This window comes from Elephas maximus, chromosome 11 (genome assembly GCF_024166365.1).
Source record: "Elephas maximus indicus isolate mEleMax1 chromosome 11, mEleMax1 primary haplotype, whole genome shotgun sequence".
Taxonomy (NCBI): Eukaryota; Metazoa; Chordata; class Mammalia; order Proboscidea; family Elephantidae; genus Elephas; species Elephas maximus.
Genome location: NC_064829.1, coordinates 56,805,821 through 56,822,569, shown reverse-complemented (window position 1 = coordinate 56,822,569; position 16,749 = coordinate 56,805,821). Strand labels below are relative to the sequence as shown.

The 16,749-nt window shown below is 47.4% G+C and overlaps 1 protein-coding gene across 10 annotated transcripts in view; it reads left to right on the top strand.

The window, feature by feature from the left end:
* The window catches only part of ZBTB7C (zinc finger and BTB domain containing 7C), a 401,190-nt gene that overhangs the window by 227,900 nt on the left and 156,541 nt on the right, over positions 1–16,749 (top strand). The gene's annotated exons all lie outside the window — the stretch shown is intronic.

Genomic DNA, 16,749 nt, shown 5'->3' with positions numbered 1-16,749 from the left:
ACAATGTTAATTAGGGGTCTGCTCCTTTAGGGAGGGATTCAATTTTCCCTCTTTATCTTGCCTAGGTACAGGCTGTGCTATGAATGGGCACTCACCACCATGGCTAGACATGTGTTATGGGTCACAAGATACATCTGGGCAGGGTTTTCTGACAAGTGAACTTGAAAGGGTCTCAAAAGGAATCAGGTGGGAGAAGTGGATGCTTCTGTGTGGGCTGTGCCTGTTCTTCATGCCTGATTTACTCAGTGGAGTCTTGAGAAATCCCCGTGTGTGCAGTGTGGAGGCCCTGCTGGCTGTGGTACTCCACTTGAAAGACCTCAAGTGAGAGTTTGAGCTGAGGGTTGTTAACAAGAGTCAGTAGTGCCTACTGGAGGCTGCTTGCACTGTAATCAGAGGCAGCGAGCCCTGGTGAGGGGTCTGTGGACCCCAAAGTGAGCAGTGTGTCAGGAGCTGGCTGCCCAGGCAGGAGTGGGGATCTCTTGAGCTGAGCTGTGGCGGAAGTCTGCTAGGCTTCAGTGTGAGGCAGGACACTCTGGCCCCAGGACCAGAAACCACCTAGAGAAGCCCAAAGATCAAGGACAGACTTCTTTTAGACATGGTGACGTGACCACATAAATAGATCTCTGCCCACTCCCTAGTCACTCCACCCAGTGCATTAAGGAGATTGACAAAAGCCAAGCTTCACAAGGGCAAAGAGAACAGAGAAGATGACAGCAGGTGAGAGATGTCAGCAAAATTTTGGAAGCTGGAAACTCCATGGATGGATGATTACTCGTTTAGCAGAGAGGAGAACTGAAACCCAAGATTCAAGATTGGGTAGTGAGGAGAGAAGCTTCTAGAAGCATCTACCCCAACTCCCACAAACCCTAAACAGATCAGGAATTTGAAATTCCAGGTAATTGGAAGTGAGGTGAGGAATGGGTTTGAAAGCTTGGGAAGTGGCTGAAAATCTGCATAAAGAATTGTTAGAACCCCCTACCCCAATCCCCTCCTTCAACCCTCCAAAGCCAGCCACCACCACCCTCCCCGCTCCACACACACACACACACACACCCTCTTCAAAGATTAGAGATTTCTTTTCAAAAGGATTTGAACCAGAGAGAGTCTGGACTTTGAGACACTACATACAACCGGGGACAAGCTTGAGCACTCTACTAAAAATAAAATAATTTGTTTAAAGATTGTGTACTGAGTGATGAGAGTTCTAGCTCCTCCCCTCTCCGGGCTCCAGAATCCTCACAACTCAGTGTCCACCCTCCTGGCAGGATTGGCAGGAAACTTGCCCAAAAGGAAAAAAATTATCTGGTGGCACAATGGTTAAGCACTCAGCTGCTAACCGAAAGGCTGGCGGTTCAAACCCACCCAGATGCTCTGTGGGAAAAAGACTACAGCCAAGAAAACCCTATGGGGCAGTTCTACTCTGGCACATGGGGTCACTGTGAGTTGGAATTGACAGCACCTAACAACAACAACATATATATATGATATACATGTATAAGGTATGTGCATGTGTGTGTATATATACATGTGTATATACTTTTTTTATATACTTATATATATATATACACACACACATACAGTCTGCCAGTGAAATAGACAGAGTCCTAGCTAATCCTCCAAAAAGAAATCACTGACTTTTTTTGTGTTTTCACTCTTAAATACAATTGATAGTCAAAGATCACCTGACATTTGTGGAAAGAAAGCCTCTTAACATGACAGAGAAAGGGAGAGAGAGCAAGGTGTGAGTGGATGGGAAATAAACAGAAGAAGAGGGAACTAGAAGGAGCAGAGCTAAGGCCAAGAGCGGAAGAAAGCTTCAGTAAAACTATAATTAATGTCCTCAGAGAGATAAGAGGAAATAATGCATCCATAAAATGAGAACAGAGGCTATAAAAAAGGAACATTCAGAGAATTAGGAAGTCAAACACATAATAGCAGAAATTAAAAATTCAGTGGAAGATTTGAGAGATAAAGTTGAGAGACTTTCTTAGAAAGTAGAAAAAGATAACAATAGAGAAACTAGGGTAAAAAATGAATTAGAAGATTAAATCAGGAGGGCCAAGAGTAGAAGTTCCAGGAATCCAGAGCAAAGAAACCTGAGAAGAGGGAATCATCAGAGAAGTCAGACAAGAAAGTTCCCAGGACTGAAGGACCTGCGCTTCAAGACTGTGTAATTTCAGAATGCTGGGGTTAAAGAGAAGATTTATAAAATTCCAGAGAGGAAGAAAAGTCGGTTGTGTACAAAAGTTAGAATGCACAACAATTTTGGACTTCACAATAGCATCACTGGAAACTAGAAGACACTGGGACAAAGCCTTCAGCCTTCCGAGGGACCGTGGTTTCCAACTTAGCTTTCTATTCACAGCCTAATGGACAATCAAGAGTGAACCGTAATAAATACATTTCAGATAGGCAGGATCTCAAAAGATGTACCTTCTGTGCACCCTTTCTCAGGAAGGTACTAGAGAAAGATTTGCACTATTAAAACAAAAGAGTGAACTAAAAAAAGGGAGCCCTGGTAGCCCTGGTGGCGCAACAGTTAAGCTCTCGGCTGTTAAGTCAAAGTTTGAACCTGCCCAGGAGCTCTGCAAGAGAAAGACCTGACAATCTGCTCCTGTAAAAAATTATAGCCTTGAAAACCCTGTGGTTCAGTTCTACTCTGTCACATGGGGTCATTATGAGTTGAAATCAACTAGATGTCATCTAACAACAACAACAAACTAGTGGTAGGCAGCCTAATGGCCTTCCAGTGATGTCTACATCCCAACATGGCAAGGGGGAATTGAGGTTGCAGATGGAATTAAGGTGCTTATCATCTGACCTTCAGATGGTATTGTCCGGGTGGGCCCAGTGGAATCACAAGGTCATTATGGGAGAAGAGAAGAACCTGTCAGTGTGGGAGGGATTCTGCCCAATGTTACTGGCTTTGAGGAGCCAAGAAATGCGGGTGGCTACTAGAAGCTGGGAAGCAAGGAAACAGTTTTTCTGTAGAGCCTCCCAAAGGAAGGAACACAGACCTCTGAACACCTTAGCCCATTGAGACCCATTTCAGACTTCCAGCCTCTACAGCTGTAAGATAATAAATTTGTGCTGTTTTAAGCCATCAGATTTGTGGTAATTTTTTGTAGCAGCAATAGGAAACTTAATACAACGTGGGAAACAAGGGGTCTCACGTAGGAACGCTCAGGTAACAGCTGTGCAGTAAGCTTAGGAGCAGTGGCTCCAGACTGGAACTGGAGGATGAGAAACTCTGGATGAGATGATTCCAGGAAAAAAAATAGAAAGGAACCCACAGGTCTCTAATATCTTTAACTATTTCAGGAGGGATTTAGTTTTTTTTTTTAAAGGAAGTGTTAGGTGCATAGGAAGCCATTTTTAACCCTGGAGAAAATAAAAAGAAAGGAAATATCATAAGACTTGTCCATGAACAATATCTGCATCACCACAATCCTATGAACACAAGCTACTGATTTAACTAAAAATGGCGGTATCACTCTGTTGGGTAGATAAAGAGAACAGAAGTATGTGTGTGTTAGAGGTGGAGATGGAGGCATAAGAGAAATAAAGCTTCATTTTCCATTATACGGTATTAATGGATAGTGTGTAAAGGTGGAGACTGGAAACAGTAGTGTTTGGCATGTTATTTAGAAATATGGTAGTAAAGAACAAAAGAGATAGCTAAAACAACTGAGAGCGGTTACCTCTGGGGATTGGTGCTCACTGTGGGGAGGGTTTAGGAGGGGCTGGTAGTTTTCACTCTTCGTTTTATATTACTTTTGATTTTTTAAACCATTTATATTAGTTTTTTAAAAATATATATGTTAATTAAAACTAATAGAGGGGATTTATTGGCTCAGATAAATAAAAGCTACAGAAACAGGACAACCTTCAGAATCAGTTCGGTCAGCTTGCCGGCTGTATGTTTCTGTGTCTAGCTCAGCCCTGCCTTTCTGGGCTCCTTTATGGTAATAAGATGGCTGCAGCAGCTCCAGGCCTTGCATGTGCCCTTCACATCTCCAATGAGGAGCCTTCTCCCCTAGAAGTCCCTAGCAAACATCTTCTTGCATTTCATATAGTAGAATTTGCTCCAAACACCATGACCAGGAAGCTGAGCTGAGCTGAGCGGAGCTGAGCTGAGCTGAGCTGATTGGGTTAAGCCAACCTAACCCACCCACTCCTGGGTCCCCCGAAACACATGGGCTGTGTGGGGCAGGTGGTAATCTAGAAGAAAGTTATGGTTCTGTTACCAAGAGGAAGAGAGAATGGATGGTGGATGGCTCAATAGTAAATGCTCACTACAAATGTGTTCTTCTAGGAAGTATATTCCCACTTGTCCTTGTAAGTTATAGATGCTCATTATTATTTAGGGTTGGTTGGTTGGTTGGTTGGTTGGTTGGTTGGTTGGTTGGTTGGTTGGTTGGTTGGTTGGTTGGTTGGTTGGTTGGTTGGTTGGTTGGTTGATTGGTTGGTTGGTTGGCATCTGGGTTAAAAGCTAGCTTTTGACTCATCTAGAGATAAGGAAAGCTGGGCGTAGAAAGAATGAGTTTGGTAAGTGTTATGGATTGAATTGGGTCCCCCCCACCAAAAAAAAATATGTGTCAACTTAGCTAGGCCATGGTTCCCAGTATTGTGTGATTGTCTATCATTTTGTGATCTGATGTGATTTCCCTAGGTGTTGTAAATCCTACCTCTATGATGGTAATGAGGTGAGATTAGCAGCAGTTATGTTAATGAAGCAGGACATAATCTACAAGATTAGGTTGTATCTTAAATCAATTTCTTGAGATATAAAAGAGAGAAACAGGCAGAGAGACATGGGGACCTCATTACCACAAAGGAAGAAGAGTGCACCTATTGGACCCAGGGCCCCTGTGCTGAAAAGCTCCTGAACCAGGGAAAGATTGATGACAAGGACCTTCCACCAGAACCAACAGAGAGATAGCCTTCCCCTGGAGCTGGCACCCTGACTTCACACTTCTAGCCAACTAGACTGTGAGAGAATAAATTTCTCTTTGTTAAAGCCATCCACTTGTGGTATTTCTGTTATAGCAGCGCTAGATGACTAAGACTATAAAGGAGGTTAAAAGAGGGAGAGCATCCCATGCCATTTAAGGCTTTTGGGAGCACAAAGAATGAAAGAGTAGACAAATCTTAGTGAATCAGAGCCACAGGTGGGTACACAGCCCCATCTTCTTAGGTGAAGTATGCACAACTGTGATGCAGTCGGGCATAACCAGAAATTCCAGCCTTAGGAAGACTGTGTGATTGAGGGAGCCCTAGATGTTCCCCTGACTCCAAATCTCTCCCCAGCGAGCCTACTACATACCACCACCACCAGTTGCCATCTGACCCTGTGTGTGTCAGAGTAGAACAGTGCTCCATAGGGTTTTCAACGGCTGATTTCTCAGAAGTAGACTGTCAGACCTTTCTTCCAAGGCATCTCTGGGTGAATTTGAACCACCAACCTTTCGCTTAAGTAGCCAAGCACATTAACTGTTTCCAAAAAATCCAAACCCATTGTTGTCAAGTCAATTCTGACTCATAGCATAGAATAGAACTGCCCCATAGGGTTTCCAAGGCTGTAAATCTTAACGGAACCAGACTACCACATCTTTATCCCATGGAGTGGCTGGTGGGTTTGAACTGCTGACTTTTCAGTTAGCAGCCAAATGCTTAACCACTGTACCACCAGGGATCCCCATTAACCATTTGTACCACCCAAATTACATCATTAGAAACCCACCTTCCTGTGAGACATACACGTCATCTCTCGGAGGGTGGTACCTTTGGCTGTTACCTGTCGCTAGAGCTGTAGAGTTAGCTTGCTAGATCCTTCCTTACAGCTGCAATGGGAGGAAGTCTAGGGTGTGGGAGGAGAAGAAGGGAAGGGCATTTGGAGGGGTTTGTCACACTCAGCAGTGGGTGGAGTTAGGAGGAAGCAGGACCAGGTGAGGACTGGACCAAGGTGGGGACAGGTCCTTAGCCTCTGGAGAATTAACTTTAACGAAGGCCCTGATAAGAAGGGCACTAGACGCTGTCTTAACCACAGCTGACGGTCATGTCGGGTTACCCAGAACTCTGCATTCCTCTGACTGGCTGCCACAGCACCATGAACCCTCAGGGCAGGAAGGCTGCTGTCCAGAAAGCCACCATTCTGCTCCCACCAGCTGAGCTGAATGCTTTCCAAGAGGCAGCTGGTGAGTCCCCAAGCCTGCTTATGCCAGTAGAAGTTGCTATTATAATTAAGCAATTTAACTAAATATTATATAAACAATTAACTACGGTTGCAAAAAAGAGAGAAGTTGTTTCTATGAAAACTAAGTTGAAGCTTTGGAAAAGCTCAAAAGAGACTAGTCATTTTTTTAAAAAAATGCTGCTGAGTTAGAGGTAGGTGAACCAACTGTGAGAGATGGGGAAATATCCAAAAAGTCTAGGAGGACTTTTGCACTCAGATTATTACGAGTGTGTTTAATTTCTCTTTCCACATTAAAAACAACAAAAAATGAAATTGAAAATTGTAGGCAATGTCTTATGAGTTTGATTTATTCAAGGAAGAGAATAGGGAAAACAGTTCCATCTAGTGAGTCCAAAGTTAAAGGCCTTGACTTTGCATCAAATGTTTGGTGAATGAAAGTTCAAGTATATGTTAGATGTTAAAATATTTAAATTAGCTGGCCAGTCATGTCAGCTAAGAGGACTTCTACCATAGCATATTTGCCATGGGCTTTAGCTCCTGGAAACCCATTCTTACCTCTCTGGTGTGTGGAGCGACATTACATTTTTGGGCACGAATGCTTGGTTGGCGGAGTTTCCCAGAGCTGGCAGAATTAGGGAACTGAGGAAAGCAGGAAAAAAGTTGGGGATGGCTTCAGCCTGGGTCAGTTCATCTGGTCACTTCCAGAATTTCCTCTGAAGAGCCTGAACAAGGAGCTGCAGATCAGCTCTTCACCCCTCTCCCATACCCCTGCCCCCAGTCCAGGATGGCCATGGTGGGGGTGGGGTGATTTGCTCCCCCAGCTGCTGGGATCCTCACAGCCCCTCAGACTCAACCAAGCCCAGAGTCTGCTGGCGTTTGGGGCTCTCAATCTGCCCTCGTGGCTGCAGCATCTGGTCCACTGTGCACATACCATCTGCTCCAGCCAGACCTGGTTTCCCACCACCCTGACTGTGCGGTGCCTATTCCTGCCTCTGCACCTTTGCTGGGCGTTGCTCCTTTCTAGACCCTCTGCGCTTTGCCGCTGCCTATCTTCCCCATCCTTCAAGGCTCTGCTTGCTGTCTACTGCCTCCATGAAGCCTGTCCTGATTACCCCCATGAGCTTGCTGCATATACCACCCCCCTGCACCTCATTTTGTCTGCCTTGTCATCTTTCATGTATACAACTTGTTTCCTCAACTAGGTTGTAAGGTGGCCCCTGACATGCCTATATCCTGTCTTGTACTAGACAACCAGAGGGGAGGGTCTAAGGAGACACTTGGGGATTGACCAGTAAACCCTGCTGCCCAAGCTATGGGTGATTTTAGGTGGAGAAGGAAGGTTCTTACCAAGGTTCACTGCCCCCATCCCCACACTATGAAAATGAAGTTCTTTTTAAGCTCATTTCTGAATTTTTATTTTAGATACCCTCGCCCAAAAATCACTACCGTATGTGGTTGCCCAAACTCCACCATTAATCCCCCTGTAACTGACATAGATATCCAGGAGTATTTCCCTAGAAGATGACTTAGAAGCTGATGTGGGGCTTAAATAACACCAGGGAGAACCAATGAACTCCAAAGGACTACAGATCCCCTTCTGTAACCCTGGGGCCTTAGCACTCAAGATGACATTACAGGAGTTCAGCCCTGTTCATTCTAAACAAAACCAAACCCAGTGCTGTAGAGTTGATTCTGGCTCATAGCAACCCTATAGGACACAGTAGAACCGCCCCACAGGGTTTACAAGAAGCGGCTGGTGCATTCAAACTGACAGCCTTTTGGTTAGTGGCCATAGCTCTTAACCACTGTGCCATCAGGGCTTCCTATTCATTCTAGCAAATTTAAATCAGGGACTTCTGTAAGCAATGCGCCAGGGAAGGGGGTAAAAGGGTACAGAAAGTCCCAGAGATGAATGACACATAGTGGCACCTGCCCTCCAGAGCAGATGTAGTGGGGAGATGGCCACATGCTTGAGGAAGTAGGACACATGAGAGACACAACTGTGTGCTGTGGGAGGTGGCATGCCTGGGTAGGCTTCTCAAAGGAGGGGGTATCTGAGGGGAGCCTTGGGGGTGGGCAGGGCCAGATGGAGTTCTCGTCTCTCACATGGATACAAGTATACTTCTGTGGGGGCTTTGATGTACCTGATGGCCTGCTTCAGGATCAGTTCTGATGTCTTCTCCTCAGAGGGCAGGCTAGGATGTTGAGGGGGACATCTCATCCCCAAGTCAGGCACCAGAGGAGAGCTCTGACTTTGGGTTTTTCCAAAGGTTGGGTGACACTATGCTAGACCTGGGACAGTCACGTGTATGTCTGTTCTCCCCAGGTAACTACTAATAGTGTCTCCTGTCACTCAAAAGTATCCTGGTTTGGGCAATAACATGTGTGGTCTTCACACCCATGTCCACATGAGATGGAAGTGATCCAGTGCCAGAAAGATGTGTGCTGGGAGCCAGGGGACTTAAGAGGCAGCTTTCTCCCAGGTGCCCTCTTCTGGTCTAGGAGTCTCCCATCCCTTTTCCAAAGGTCCCTCCCCACCATCCACACTGTGCTGATGCCTGTAGAGTACTTGTTCTTGTTCTGTATTAGTCATAGCTGTGGTGCACAGTAAACAGGGGAGTTGAAAAATAAAAAGTAAAGTAAACTGCTTTCCCAGGCCATACAAACTTTTCTTCCCCCTAGAAGGAGGTTGGAAATTTTTTTTTTTTTTAGGTGGCGGAAGGGGAAGAAAAAGGCTAATAGCAAGGATTCCCATCTCATTGGGTACTTGGGGAGATGATAGGACTTTCTGGAAAGCAGGTTTAGCTGAGGGAGGAGTGTGAGTAATAGACCCAAGACCCCAGGAAATCCAGCGGGGACAAAACCCACAGAGCAGGAAAAGGCGCCAAGGAGGAGCTGTGGGCACTGCAGATGAGAGTGTGCCTCCTGCCTCCCTGGGTGCTGTTGAATGCTCTGAAGCCGCCAGTGCTGGACCTGAAATCAGTCCCTGCACGGCCTGACCAAGGCCGTGCTCCACTATCCTCCGGGCCCCTGAGGGCTTCATTCCAGTCCAAACCCCTGCTGAGAATTTGCATTTCTGCCCCAGATATACCGAATCACAATCTACACTTTAACAAGATCCCCAGGTGATTGTTATGTATGATAAATTTTGAGAACCACTGCTCTATTATTAGTGGTTCTCAGGATTGGTCCCCAACCAAACAGCATTAGCATCATCTGGGAACTTGTTAAAAAAGCAAATTCTCAGCAGGGATTCCAACCAGAAGGAGCTGGTTCAAAGCCCTGGGGTCCCCACAGCCCTGGGGTCCCCACCCAAGAGGTCCCCACTGCCAGCCCCCAAATCCCATCACCACTTGGCAGCAGAACCAGCTGATATGGCTAGGGGCACCGCCCAGGCAAACTCAATAGCACATACTACCCCAACACCATCAGCCAATGAGATCAGGACAAGAAACATCTTGTTAACCCCACAGGCTGTTTTAGCAAACATAAGGAACCCCCCCCACCCCAAATCTGGCCCCTGCAGGGAGACGTTCTGCTGCAGCCAAGACCCTTCTTCGCGTGCCAGCAGACATGAGATTTTGTCATGCTTGGTTTCCTCTCCCTTGTGGTATAGAAAGAAACCTTTGCATTTTTCCACATTTAAACTGTGACTCAGTGTTACAACACTGAATATTCTTTGTCATTCCCCTGCGCCCGTCCATATTCTGACTGAGAATTAACCATCTGGCAAGAGAAAGCCGTGGGAAGGACTGCCTCAGTGGGCGGTCCCGACAGGGGCAGGGAGCGGATGGGGTCAGGGGTGGACCTGGGCAGTGTTGCCCTTCCCTCAGTGACCCCAGGCCACTCCCTGATGGCCACCCTTGCCCAGATTTGCCAAGCTCCAAGAACATTTCCCGGGGGCCAGAAAAACTAAAATGTGTGTGACCCAGCAGCCTGGCCTGGCCTGGGCAGCCCAACCAGGGAGATCAGGCCTTTGTTCCTTGGACAGGCTCTTCTCCCTTTCCCTGGCCCAGGCCCTACTGTTGGCTTCAGCCATGGGCTCAGCCCTCCCTCCTTCTCAGGGCTATTTTAAGATTCTAGGCCAAGGTCACAGAAATTCAAACTCCTAGGGGACTATCACCCCAAAGCAATGATTGAAGGGGATTTGGTTGTCTTGGAAGACATTCTTCTCTCAGTCACCTGCAGACATACATGCTCACGTACATATACTTACACTCACACATGTGTTTGCATACACACATACGTGCACGCGCGCGCGCACACACACACACACACACACACACACACCCCTCTTCCTGACTGTGTCTCCTTCCTGAGACCCTATTGACAACTTGGAGCAGGGAAAGGATCCCCAGACCAGGAGCAAGAAATCTTATGCCCACTTCTGGCTTGGCTGCCAGTTGGGTGACCTTAGTCAAATCTCTTGACCACTCCCAGCCTCAGCTTCCAGCTTGAAAATCAAAGAGATTGTAGCTGAGGAGTTCCAAGGACCTTGGTGTGGCCATTGGACTTAAGCTTTCCTGGCCCCTGTAGGTACCTCCCTCCCTGATTCATCTACTGGTCTACTGTGTCCCCTTTGGGTGGTCACTGCCAGAGACACACCTGCTGATAGGAAAGGAGGCTTCTTCTGGTTGGTGGACATAGTGCCTGGGGAGGTAGAGGAGGAAAGGAAGGAGGGAGAAAAAGTACTTCGTATATTTCTTTCGAGAGTTTTATTCAATGTTCTGGGCCTTCTTTGTGCTTTCTGTGATGGATTTTGAAGTCTTTGGTGTCCCCCCAGCCAAAATTACCACCAAGGAACCCCCAACTTGTTTAGACTACTGCTGTTAGTTCAGCAACTTTAACTCATTGCATATGAAAAGGTGACGACACATTCTCTAGTGCTGCCTGGGACTGAGTATCTATTAGGAGGGGTGTGGAGGGGATGATGCTGCTGACCTTTGTCCAGGTGGTTAAAAGAAGAAGTTGCTGTGGAGTGGACTCTGACTTAGGGGGACCCCATGTGTGTCAAAGCAAAACTGTGCTCCATAGGTTTTCAATGGCTGATTTTTTGGAAGTAGACTGCCAGGCCTTTCTTCCAAGGCACCTCTGGGTAGATTTGAACCTCCAACCTTTCATTTAGCAGCCGAGTGCATTAACCATTTATACCACAGGGCCTCCCAGATTGTTAGGAGGTGGCAGGCCAGGTGTTCAGGGCAGAGGCATAATCCCACCCTCAACAAGCAGTGTTGTTCTTGGGTACCATTGGGTCAATTTCAACTCATAGTGACCCCATGTGACAGTAGAACCGCAGTTCAACAAGCAGTAAAGGAGGTAAATCATAACATGAGGCCACAGGGAGCGTTAGAGACAAGAAGCCACGGGTTCTGGCTGAGGAGGTCAGAGAAGACTTACTGGACGAGTGAGATTGGAGCCAGGCTTGGAGCTGGGCAGAGGGCACATGTGAGGAGAGGCGGGTCTGGCATTAGGGGAGGCCTCCTGAGGATGGGGACAGAGATGGGCCAGCATTATGGGTCATCTTTGGGCCTCTCCCTCAGTGTATATGAGTGTGTATATGTGTGAGAGGGTATACGTGTGTGCAAGTGTGTAATGTGAGTATGTGAGATATGGTGTGTGTGTGTGAGTATGAGGGTGTTTGTGTATGAGGGTGTGTGTGTGAGTATGAAGGTGTGTGTGACTGAGGCTGTGAGTATGAGGGTGTGTGTGAGTATGAGGGTGTATGTGAGGGTATGTGTGTGAGTATAAGGGTGTGTGAGTGAGGGTGTATGTGAGTATGAGTGTATATGTGAGTGAGGGTGTGTGTGAGTATGAGGGTGTATGTGAGGGTATGTGTGTGAGTATGAGAGTGTGTGTGAGTGAGGGTGTATGTGAGTATGAGGGTGTATGTGACTGAGGGTGTGTGTGTGAGTATGAGGGTGTATGTGAGAGTATGTGTGTGAATATGAGGGTGTGTGTGAGTGAGGGTGTATGTGAGTATGAGGGTGTATGTGACTGAGGGTGTGTGTGTGAGTATGAGGGTGTATGTGAGGATATGTGTGTGAGTATGAGGGTGTGTGTGAGTGAGGGTGTATGTGAGTATGAGGGTGTGTGTGACTGAGTGTGTGTGTGTATGAGGGTGTATGTGAGGATATGTGTGTGAGTATGAGGGTGTGTGTGACTGAGGGTGTATGTGAGTATGAGGGTGTATGTGAGTGAGGGTGTATGTGTATGAGGGGGTGTGTGTGAGTGAGGGCATATGTGTGAGTATGTATGCTAGAGAGAGCGTGTGTATATGTGAGAGAGTGCGTATGTATGTGTAAGAGTATATGTACGAGTGCATGCGTGTAAGAGTGAGAGAAAGTGTCTGTGAGATAAAGCAGGAGAGCATTTGTGTGTGTGAGAGGATGTGGGAGTATGTGTATTTTGTCCCATCTTGTGTCTCTCCTCTCCTCTCCGTCTGACTTAAACTGGCCTTATGCTCTCGTGGGGTAGGTTGGGTATGTTGGACCCCAATTCACCTTTCCAAAGAGCCAGTAGAGACCCCAAGAAAAACAGTACTAATTTTGTTTCACATGCCAGTGTGCTGTGGCAGTTTCTGGAAGGGAAAGGTTAGTGTGGATTAAAGAAAGTGAGAAAGAGACTCCATATATTTGCATCTGCTCTCAGGGCAGCCTCTCTGCAAAGGCTGTTACAGGAGGGCTCTTTAGAAAGCCCATGAGGAGCCAAGGCCATGTCTGCAGGAGGGTCAGAACCGTGCCCTGCCCAAGGCCTGCCCCTTGGGGGTTTGTAGGGCCACACATGCTCTGACATCCACAGGCATTGTTTTGTTCTGAGCCCAATTCCCACTATCCCCAAACTATGCTTTCCTCTGGCTGGTTCCTTCTGGATGCCATTATTCAGGCTAAATTTCATACTGAGCTCATAGGCCAGACAGGTACAGGTAGAAAAGGCCTTTGAATCAGAGAGCCCGGCTTGAGCACTGCTCCAGCTCTTGCTAACTGGGTGACTTTGAGAAAGTCTCTTAGCTTCTCTGTGCCTCCATCCCCTTGACTATAAACCATCCTGGAGGGAGTTTGCAGATAGGAACCACATCATTTCATGTGTGCATCCTCAAAAAACCAACCAAACTCCTTGCCATTGAGTCGATTCTGACTTATAGCGACCCTATAGGACAGAGTAGAACTGCCCCACAGGATTTTCTAGGCTGAAATCTTTAAGGGATCGGACTGCCACATCATTGTCCCTGGGAGCGGTTGGTGGGTTTGAACGGCTGACCTTTCAGTTAGCAGCTGAGCGCTTACCACTGTGCCACCAGGGCTCCTCCTTTGCATCCCCAGTAGGCAGCAAAGACATTTATTGAGCAGGTGCTCAATCCATGTGTCGAATCTATCCTACCTGCCTGGACAGGTGTGCTGTCTGTGGAGAAATACTTTTTTAGTCACAAAGTGTCACACAAATGTTAATAGTGATTAGTGTTAATGTTGTTACTCCTACAGTGTTGATTCACATTTAGTCTTCTTGTTGCCCAAGCACTCGGATGTGGGGGCATGGGATTTTGTGGCGACACATTTGCAGTCTCCAGGCACCTCTGCAGCGTCCGTCTGCACCAGAGGCAGACAGGAGAAGGGACGGCTATGGGGAAAGAGGGATGTTGGGAAAAGGCTTGGCTGACTTCACAGTCTGGTCAAGGGCCAGCTGCTTCCTCCAGACAGCAGGTCTGGAGCCGGAGCCCCATTGCACACAGCCTTGTCCGCCCCTGGAGTGCTGCTTCTGGCCACCCCGGCGCATCCCGCCTCGCAGGGAGAGCCAGGAACATCTGCTCCACAGAGGCCAGGCCCCTGACAAACTCCAGCTGGTCATGGAGCTCAGGGCTTGGGAGACGGAGCCTGGGGGAATGCCCTTTGGCCCGTTTCCAGCCATTCCTCAAGATCGGAGAAAACAAGTCATTAGTCTCAAGTGTTCCTTAATGATGTAACGAGAGCAAGGCAAGCCAGATGGTCCGGTGTGAGAGCACCCAGGTCAGAGACTGGGAAAGCACCTGAAGTGATTAAGAGCCTTTTCCAGGCTGAGGGCATGAACTCGCTCCTTATCTGTCCAGAGGTGACTCGGGTGCCTAATACCTGGTAGGACAAGTGTGAGTACAAGAGTCACTGTTAACTTGGAAAGTTGCTAGCTAACTTCGCATTCTCTCCTTGAAGTGTAATTCTATTGTTAAGTTTTTAGGGAACTGAGAAATGACTCCCTCATTTAGCAGACAAGAAGACTGAGGCTCAGAGAGGCTGGCTCCTCCTGTCTCCCAGGCCTGGATTTCTTTTTTCTTTTGTTTACTTGTAAACCCAGTACCCAGTGCCCTATTTTTTGAGACTTAAAGCACATTCTGAAGAAAAAAAAAAAAAAGCCAGAACACTCAAAAAAATTACTCATGCTGTTTATTCACTCTTACTCAGAGAAGCTTTTAGCGCTAATGACCTTTCCAAATTAATAAAATTCGCAAATGCTCAATTGTTTATCATGCACATTGAGTTACACCTCTAAATGCCTGGAGGTAACTGCTCATCAGGCAGGAATATTTAGCTCCAGGGCACTGCAGGCAAAAGACATGCTTTATACCCCAGCAGGGGAACAACAACAACAAAAAACCCATACAGTTCCCTTCCGGGCGGTTCCAACTCATGGCGACCTCACCCACATGTGCAGAGTGGAGCTGCACTCCGTAGGGTTTTCATGGCTGTGCCCTTTCAAAAGGAGATCACCAGGCTTTTCTTTTGAGGAACCTCTGGGTGAGTTCAAACTGCCAGTCTTCCAGTTGGCAGTCAAGTATCTAACCATTTGTGCCACCCAGGGACTTCTAAAAAGACTTGTTGCTGTTGAGTTGATTTGAACTCATGGCGGCCTCATGTGTGCAGGGTGGAACTGCACTCCATAGCTCCAAGCCTGGTTCCAATCTCACTCATCCAATAAGTGATGCACATTGCCATGCCTTTCTTCTGAGGTGCCTCTGATTGGGTTCCGACTGCCAACTTTTTGGTTAGCAGTCAAGTACTAAACCATTTGCGCCACCCAGGGACTCTGGGCAAGGAACGTGTGGTTAAAATTCCCTGTTAAAGGAGGCAAGGCAATGCCAGTCTGTTCTGCTGTGATTCTTGAAGGAGCAGCTCTCGGTGTGCCCAGTCCTGAACTAGGCATGGGGACAGACCAGAAGAAATGTTAGCTGCAGTCCGCGTTCCAGGGTCTTTTCCGGGATTTCTCGGGGAAGGCACAGCCTTCAGGCATGAACATAAGATGATGCCTGAGCAACTGCTAGCCTATGAAATTCAGAGAAGGCAGAAGTTGGTGGTGACTGGGGAAGGCTTGACGGAGGAGGTGGGATTTGAGGTGGGCCCAGGAGAAGGAGTAGGATCAGGGCAGGTGGAGAGCACAGGAAAGGGCTTTGTAGGCAGGGAGCTCAGGGAGCTGAGGATAGAAATGAGAGTGGCCTTGGAGCCCACTTGCCTGGGGGCAGGACCAGGCAGGAGCAAGGACAGATGGGACTGACGGAGTGGAAGGAGGTGGGCACCAGAGAGTTCTGTTTCTCGATGCTCAGTGCTCAGACTGAGCTGCACAAGCCCGCTGTTTACAAGCTAGTGGTCCTCCCTGGCCCAGAGTCACCTTGTCCAGTATGTCCTTGTCTTAGTCAACTAGTGCTGCAGTAACAGAAATACCACAAGTGGATGGCTTTAACAAACAGAAATTAATTTTTTCCCAGTTTATGAGGCTAGAAGTCTAAATTCAAGGTGCCGGCTCTAGGGGGAGAAGGCTTTCTCTCTCTCTCTCTGGGCTCTGGAGGAAGGTCCTTGTCGCTTCTGGGTGATCTTCATGTGGCTTGGCATCTCTCTTGCTCTATCTCTGCTTAGATTGCTTGTTTAATCTCTTTTACATCTCAAAAGAGATCAACTCAAGATACACCCTACGCTAATCCTGCCTCGTTAACATAACAAAGACAACCCATTCCCAAATGGGATTATAACCACGTATTTTGAGGGGTGGGGTATAATTCAATCCATAACCATCTTTTAGTCCTTGTGACAGTTTCCCTCTCTGAACTTGTGAATGACACAGACCACTTTGATATCTAAGATGAAGACGGACAATGTCTTCAAGAAACACTGCACGTAATACTGTGATTGCAGGGGGTTTGAGCTTAAAGAGAAGTGCTTTGGGCTTTAAAATTGCCAAACTTGATCTGCTGGCCCTAGCCCGCTGTCGCTGCAGGAGAAGCAGATTGTCAACTGGCTGTCCCTAAGTGTTGAGCATCTTCTGCCTTGAGCACGGCTCTTCATTATCCTCTTCCAGGGACGCGGGCTGGGGGCTGGGCTCCTGCCACACTAAGCCCTTTCAGTCCATCCTTGCTCTCGCCAGAGTCAAGGCCTCATCGCCTTCACTCCTTATCCTGAACCACATCAATCATGTCGAATTTGTTCCGAGCTGAGGTAGCAAGTGCTTTGTGCTCTTGCTTGGTAAGTTCTTTCCCTTCCTTTTAAAATTTATTTAACCACGATTATAAAAGCCAAGGAAAATCACTCGCGCAATTC